The sequence below is a fragment of the Dipteris shenzhenensis genome, chromosome 32, assembly GCF_047967505.1.
Source record: "Dipteris shenzhenensis isolate YYH24624 ecotype China chromosome 32, Dip_SZ_1.0, whole genome shotgun sequence".
NCBI lineage: Eukaryota > Viridiplantae > Streptophyta > Polypodiopsida > Gleicheniales > Dipteridaceae > Dipteris > Dipteris shenzhenensis.
Window position 1 is genome coordinate 46,015,384 of NC_141627.1, and position 7,764 is coordinate 46,023,147.

At 41.5% G+C, this 7,764-nt stretch overlaps 3 pseudogenes; all 3 read right to left on the reverse strand.

The window, feature by feature from the left end:
• The window catches only part of LOC147880857 (uncharacterized), a 48,546-nt pseudogene extending 48,180 nt beyond the window's left edge, over positions 1-366 (reverse strand).
• Positions 367-386: 20 nt separating this feature from the next.
• LOC147880858 (uncharacterized) lies at positions 387-1,253 on the reverse strand (annotated as a pseudogene).
• A 5,395-nt stretch (positions 1,254-6,648) lies between these two features.
• LOC147880859 (uncharacterized) lies at positions 6,649-7,370 on the reverse strand (annotated as a pseudogene).
• Positions 7,371-7,764: the final 394 nt, after the last annotated feature.

Sequence of the window (7,764 nt, forward strand, 5' to 3'; positions counted from 1 at the left end):
GGCAATAATCTATGGTTGTTGGGATATATCACTTTGTTTAGGAGCACGAGCCTCTCTGTCACCAATGATGGACCACAAATTGGACATGCTCTATGCCCAGATGTGGATAAACCTAGCACATGCATACAAGCAAGAAGGATGTGCACATTTTTTAATACACTTTGATATATACATAGTACTCGAAGATAAGATATGAGCATACTAGAGATCTCTCCAAAGCCTGTAAAGTCATGCATCATCCACAAGAGGATGCCCTTCACCAAAACATGTCGATCTCAAGGGGGCCTAGAAACATCCATCACCTCGATGCCTCTCCACAACACCTGTAGCTCCTCGGTCGATAAGAGGATCTAGGTAAACATCCATGTTTTTAACCTTATGCTTTCCTAGGATGAGAAGAGAGAGAAAGATGTTGCCTTTTTTGTTGTCTCTGATGGTGGAATGCTGTAGTTCACAATTACAACCGGCCAAGTACTCCAAGTAGTGGAACGTTCGCCAAAGGGGTTCACTCCATCAGTAGCCAAACCAAGCCTCAAGTGTCGAGGCTCCACCCTAAACTCTGGCCATGTATCTTCAATGTGACCCCATGCCGGTGTATTTGCTGGCACTCTCATCACTCCATCCGTACTACAATTTGATGCATGCCAAGTGACTAGTGTGCTACTCCCTTTGCTTCTAAACATATGTTGACACGAGGGATAAGTGAAAAATGTCTCAACACCTTACGAAGCACTATGGTGGTTTGTATGACATCCTTCTACCTCTTCTCTCCACATTTGGGACATGTATCTGCATAAGCATACTCACCACGAAATAGCATACAATCATTGACACATGCATGTATGCGCACATAGTCCATCCCCAAGCTAGTCACAATACCTCGAGCACTTCGACGGCTATTGGAAAATTGATTACCTACCCATAACAAATTCCCTAGCAATCTAAAACATACCAAAAAATCATGAAAAGAAATGATATTAAGAAATAAGTATAAGACACGATGTTAACGATATTGCCATATATAAAGATACTTACCTAAGAAGCACATCGATACTTGCACTACTCCATCCAAACATCACCTGAAGATTCAAGATCTCAAGGGAGGCTCGCAAAATATAGTAAGTACTTTTCTCATACACCGGTTTTCGGGCTGCTTCAAGCAAGGACTCTTCTGAAAATTGCCTGACCTCCTCGCATGTGCAATCATCCTCACAATCATTATTGGCTTCATTGAGGAGTAAATCCTCCACCATTTCATGTAAAATGGTGTCCTCAATCCTCACATGGGGTTTCTTCACATGGGGTAGAACATCGTCGGATGCACATGCACCTTCATCTCAGAAACCCCTCTTGATGTGCCGACCTCGGGGGGGTTGAAACTCCTATGATGGCCTCTTGTCGTATACACTCCTCCCTTTTCCTTTGTGCTCCACCATCAATGATGCTCCAATGTGGAGCAATGTTGATCTTTGCAACATTCATGGATCCATTGTATTTTCTCATGTATGCTTTCGTGGATCCTCCCATAAGCCCCAATCTTCAACGTGTGCCAAGCATACACGTCGAAGATGTGCAATGTCCCTTTTACACCTTGTGCATGGGCATGGCAAGCGATCGGCCAACCATCGAGTGTATTATGGACCCGCCTGCGGTCCCTCATCGTCCCATTCGTTCTACACGCATGAACAAGGATTTATGATAATTTTTGAAATACTTGTGACAAAAAATAACACTACCAAGATAATTTTACAAAACTAAATGATCACTTCAATATTGAATTTATAAAAATTATTTGATTCTCCTTATCCTAAGTCTATGCTTACAAAATGTGCATAGAATATTACAATCCTATGTCTTAGGTACTTTCTAGCATGTCATGTACACACATGACAAAAAAAGATATGCCAAGAGCAAAATCCAAACACGTCATGGATACTTTACAGAGAGGGAATAAGCACGGTAACTGGCATGGTAATATCCGTAGTAACATCAAATTTAAAATTTTTTATATAATAAGAGGGGTAGAGGCAGGCGACTGCTTTTTGCCCCTCTTTTTGCAAGATTTGGTGTAGCAACAGCCACAAACGAGAAGGAGCTTCCTTCACCTTAGCCACACTCCCCACCCCCCTCTCTCTCTTTCTCTCTCTTCCCCTCCACACCCTCAACATCGAACACCATCTCCCCCTCTTCAAGAAGCAATGTAAGTGCTTCTTTCTCTCCCTCTATGCACACACATACACACATACACACACACATACACACGCACATATACACACACACATGCACACACATACACACACACATGCATACATATGCACATATACACACACACATGCACACACCTAATGTGCATTTTGCATGCTCACACATGCATGCATTAATGTGCATCTTGCATATACACACACATGCATTGCAAACATACATACACACACATCAATTTGCATTTTAGAGTGCACATTGGAGTGCTTCAAGTCTTCCAATGTGCACTCCAAGATGCACATTGCACATTGGAATGCAATAAGCATTTCAATGTGCACATAAGATGTGCACATTGGAATTCTTATTGCATTCCAATGTGCTTTTTTTTCTCCCTCTTTCAATGTGCACATTAGAGTGTACATTGGAGTGCTTCAAGCATTCCAATGTGCACTCAAAGATGCACATTGCACATTGGAATGCAATAAGCATTTCAATGTGTACATTAGATGTGCACATTGGAATGCTTATTGCATTCTAATGTGTTTTTTTTTCTCTTTCTTTCAATGTGCACATTAGAGTGCAAGCATTCCAATGTGCACATTGAAACTTGGAATGCAATAAGTATTTCAATGTGCATATTAAATGTGCACATTGAAATGTTTATTGCATTCCAATGTGCTATTTCTCTCTCCATTTCTCAATGTGCATTTTAGAGTGCACATTGGAGTGCTTAATGCATTGTAATGTGCATATTATACATTGGAATATATCAAGCATTCCAATGTGCTTTCTTCCTCAATATGCAAATAATGTGCACATTGAGTGTGTATTCCCTCTCCCTCTCCCTCTCCCCTCAATGTACATTCCCTCTCCCCTCAATGTGCTTTCTTCCTCAATATGCAAATAATGTGCACATTGAGTGTGTATTTCCTCTCCCTCTCCCTCTTCCCTCAATGTGCATTCCCATATGCACATTTCCTCTCTCCCTTCCTCAATGTGCATCCCCATGTGCACATTCCCTCCTCTCAATGTGCACTTTAATGTGCACATTGAGTGTGTATTCCCTCCCTCTCCCTCTCCCTCCCCCTCCCTCTCCCTTCCTCAATGTGCATTCCTACATGCACATTTCCTCTCTCCCTCCCTCAATGTGCATCCCCATGTGCACACTCCCTCTCTCTGCCCCCTCTCAATGTGCATTCCCATATGCACATTTCCTCTCTCCCTCCCTCAATGTGCATCCCCATGTGTACATTCCCTCTCTCCCCCCTCTCAATGTACTACATTGAGTGTGTATATGTGCACATACACACTCAATGTGCCTTGGATGGCACATTGATCTCTCTCTCTTCCTCTCCATCCCTCAATGTGCACCCTCATCATGTGCACATTCTCTCTCTCATACTAAAAAGGGTGAGAGCACTTACCTCCATATTTGAGACCGAGTAGAAGAGGGACAAATAGAAGAGGCACCAATAGAAGAAGCACCAATAGACTCCACTTAGGCTCCAATAGATAATGGCAACTACACGGATTGAAGATTAGTAGAGAGATTAGATAGCTTGGATGAGAGAAGTAGAGAGATTAGTAGATAGATTTAGAGAGTTTAGATGAGAGATATAGAGAGCTTAAGTGAAGGTATGCCTCTCTTTTATAGATGAGAGGCACCCACGTAAGATCTCCTCTAGACATAGGATTCTCCCCCTCACATAGGATTCCTACTTCACATAGGATTCCTCCCTCACATAAGATTTCACACACCTAGGATTCACACACATATACACTAGGTTTCATAAAAATAAAATAAGATCGTTAATATGAAAATAAAATAATTTTTTGATATTTATAAAAATAAGATATATATTTATATTGAGTGTGTATATGCGCATTAATGTGTACATACACATGCATATTAATGTGCATATACACACACTCTCTCTCTCTTCCCTTCTCAATGTGCACCTCCATGTACACATTCCCTCTCTCTCCCCTCTTAATGTGCACTCTCTCTCTCTCTCTCTGCTAGGACCCTATTGATGTGCCTTGGATGGCACATTGATCTCTCTCTCCCCCCTTCAATGTGCACTCTGATGTGCACATTGAGTGTGTATGTGCACATTAATGTGCACATATACACACACTCTCTTTCTTCTCTTCTCAATGTGCACATTCTCTCTCTTTCTCCTTGGATGGCACATTGATCTCTCTCTTCCCTTCTCAATGTGCACCTCCATGTGCACATTTCCTCTCTCTCCCCTCATAATGTGCACTCTCCCTATCTCCTCCCCATCAATGTGCCTTGGATGACACATTGATCTCTCTCTCCTCCCATTTGAAGTGCACCCCCATGTACACTCCAATGAACTCTCTCTCCTTCTTCCCCTCTTCAATGTGTCCCTTGGGTGGCCCATAACAAACACTCCAAATTGATTCCTCTCTCTCTCTCTCTCTCTCTCTCTCTCTTTGTTTAATGTGCTCTAATTAGACACACTAGTTAAAAATTATATTAAGAGAGAGAGAGAGAGACAGAGAGCATATTATTAAAATATCTATTTTGTTCTTATCTCAGATTATGGCTTTATCTTCTTCGAATCATTTTCATAGTATAGGCGATTTTGTAAATGATGGACTATCATATGCGGAGGCTCAGGCCACAGATGATGCCCAGTTCAGAGGGTCAGAAACTAGCTACTTAGGCGCCGCTAGTCCAATTGATATTCAGGCCGCTTTGCACGCCCGGGTAGAGTAAGAGCAGCTTACGGTCTCGTTGTTGGGTGATATACATCCGAAGAGCTTAGTACTTATGGGATGTACTCTACGCCTCCATATACCTCTCCATATGGAGAAACGCCACTAGTCCACGCCTATGGCACCGCCTTCTACACTTCCCTCTTACTGACCCTCTCCGTTGCTGTCACACAGGGTCCCTCCCCATTTCCGCCACATCAACTCTCTCCATTGCCTTCACAAGCTCCCTCTCCACTTCTCTTGCATTAACCTTCTCCTGCACGTGGAGGCTCTTTAGAGGGTTATCGTCAATTTTCTGGTAGCGATAGACACTCACGCCGCTCCAATGGATGATGTTGCTTTGGTGGAGGGGATGTTGACTCTCCTCATGTTTCACCACTTTCAACTCCTGCAAAGAATGAGGACACAGATAGACCGACGCCCGATGGGCATGGTCTATATTATCATACCCGCCGAAGTGGAGATGTGGATCTTGATACTGCTGCTAGTAGGAGATTACGGACTCACTTAAACAATCTAATACGTTCAACGTATCAGAATTGTTTTATAAAATTTCGGGATCAAAATGTGAGTCTCCTAAACTACATAGAAACTTGCATGCACATCTGGTATCCAAATCCACCGGAACACCAGTTTTCATAGCAATGGCTTGAAGAGCATGTAAAGCTCTTGCTAAAAAACAAGAAGTCTAGTATCCGACGGGTGGCAGGCAAGCAAGTGACAGAATTGGATAGAAATTACCATCCGAAAAATGCCCATGATGCAGAGTAGGATTACGCCATAGCCGGTGGAGAGCACAACTGGTGGTCGAGCAGTATACGAGCAAGAGAGGGACACCAGGTCCCTACGCATTATGGCTCTAGAGGGAAGGCTACTTGAAAAAACAAATTTGTAAGTCTTTTGATTATTTTAAATAAAAACCATTAAACACTAAACTCTAAGTATCATATCCTAAACATTTTTTATTGATTTAGGCACACATTACTGGTTGGCGAGATGACTGACTTGAGAGATAGTGAAGTATTGAGAGGTCCACACAGAGTACGAAACATGGCTATAGCTCCTCAAAAATCGCAACATAACTCAAGATGAGTTTGACAGGGAAATTGGGACTCTTTAGCAGGTAAGTAATAGATTTGATTAGAAGTTTATTAATTTTTAATTTAATGATCAAATAATTACTAATATTTTATGTGTTTTTTAAGAGCCAAAGAGGTGAAGGTGGTGAATGGCGTCCCGCTAGCAATGATGATGAGGAAGACAATGATTAGTCTTAATTTTATTTTGTAACTTCTCCTATGTATAAAAGCCCGTCTTTGTTTTGGGCTTCTTTTGTAAAACTCTTCATGTAAAACTCTTCATGAATAATGAAAAAACAATTTTTGAAATTGTTGTCTATGAGATGCTTGGTTTTAATCATACCTAAATTTTATTTTTATTTTTTTTTAAAGGGATGCCCATCCGCCGGATGGGTCTTTTTAGAACCTAATCCAAATGGGCATTCTTTTTTTTTGTTGAAAAATCCATCTAGTGGTAATACGAGCGGGTATATGCGCGGTAATAGACGCGGGTATATGCATGGTAATAGAAGCGCGTTATACCCGTGCTTATTACCATGCTTATTTCTCTTGGACCAGTACCGTGCTTATTATCGGCCATATTGCTGGATACGCGCCTGATGCCCAGTCCCAGTGACTTGTGTACTTATGCGTCTATTTTCGTGGTAAACACAGGCGTGCGTGCTATACTAGGGTCAATAACATACTCTGCATTTGTCTCTGCAAAGACAGATCTACTCCGTGGTGTGACTAGAATGACATACCATAGTCTTCTTTGATGTAGGGATGGCACATAGAAGACCTATCAATAAAAAAATTCAAAAGAAGTAGGTTAGGCAATGATCACTTGATTTCTATAAATTTAATTATAACTTCTTGCATATCTTTACCTGCTTGCAACTAGTAGGGTGTACCAAGATATCGGTATTTCCATAATGAAAATGGGTGGAATCCACCATATATAGATAATTCTCATGTTTCATCACTGCACCCGCAAACCATCGACACTTGAAGAGAAACGAGTGAAATGTTCTAAAATCCACCTTGATTATTCTTTCTATGGTTCCACAATACCTCACCTCTTCGGTTGTAGTCTCAAAGTTGCTCATGATTCCACTATCGCTTGTGGTTCTACTCTCATCCACCTTTTGGGTATGAAAATGACACCCTTGAGATCACATAGAGTTGAAAGTAAGGCCTTGCAAAATCAATAGATTTTAAATGCATATACTCAAACAAAAATACACAAAGACATACACAAGTAAATCCACATATGGACTACCTTTTCATTACCTTTGGTATACACCCTCTTATATACTCCCATTCCCTAAGGCTGATTTGCACTCCTTGTGTCTTAGCTTTGGTCATCGTAGCATGTATCCATTCCACATTAATGAGAGCAGGTAATTTCACAAGTTCTTTAGAAAAAGGAGGTGCTCTCCTTCCCCCATGTGCCCTCTTCCATGCATCTCTCTCTCGATCTTTTGTTGCATTTTGTCATTACGGGAGCATTGAGTAGAGAGGAATTATTGACCATAGACTAAAAATATCTATCCATGATGAGCAAGGTCCCTTTCACTAGGGATACTGGAGTGCGTCTTCGGGTCCTCCTCTTCGGTCCATAAATGAGGCAATGATGGATCAACGGTGGAGAGATATTGAGAGACATAGACAAAAGCAGCCTCTTGCACTATCCACCCTTCTGCTATGCTTGCCTATAGTTGAGCTCGTAATCTGACAAAATATTTTAGTGTCTTAAGGA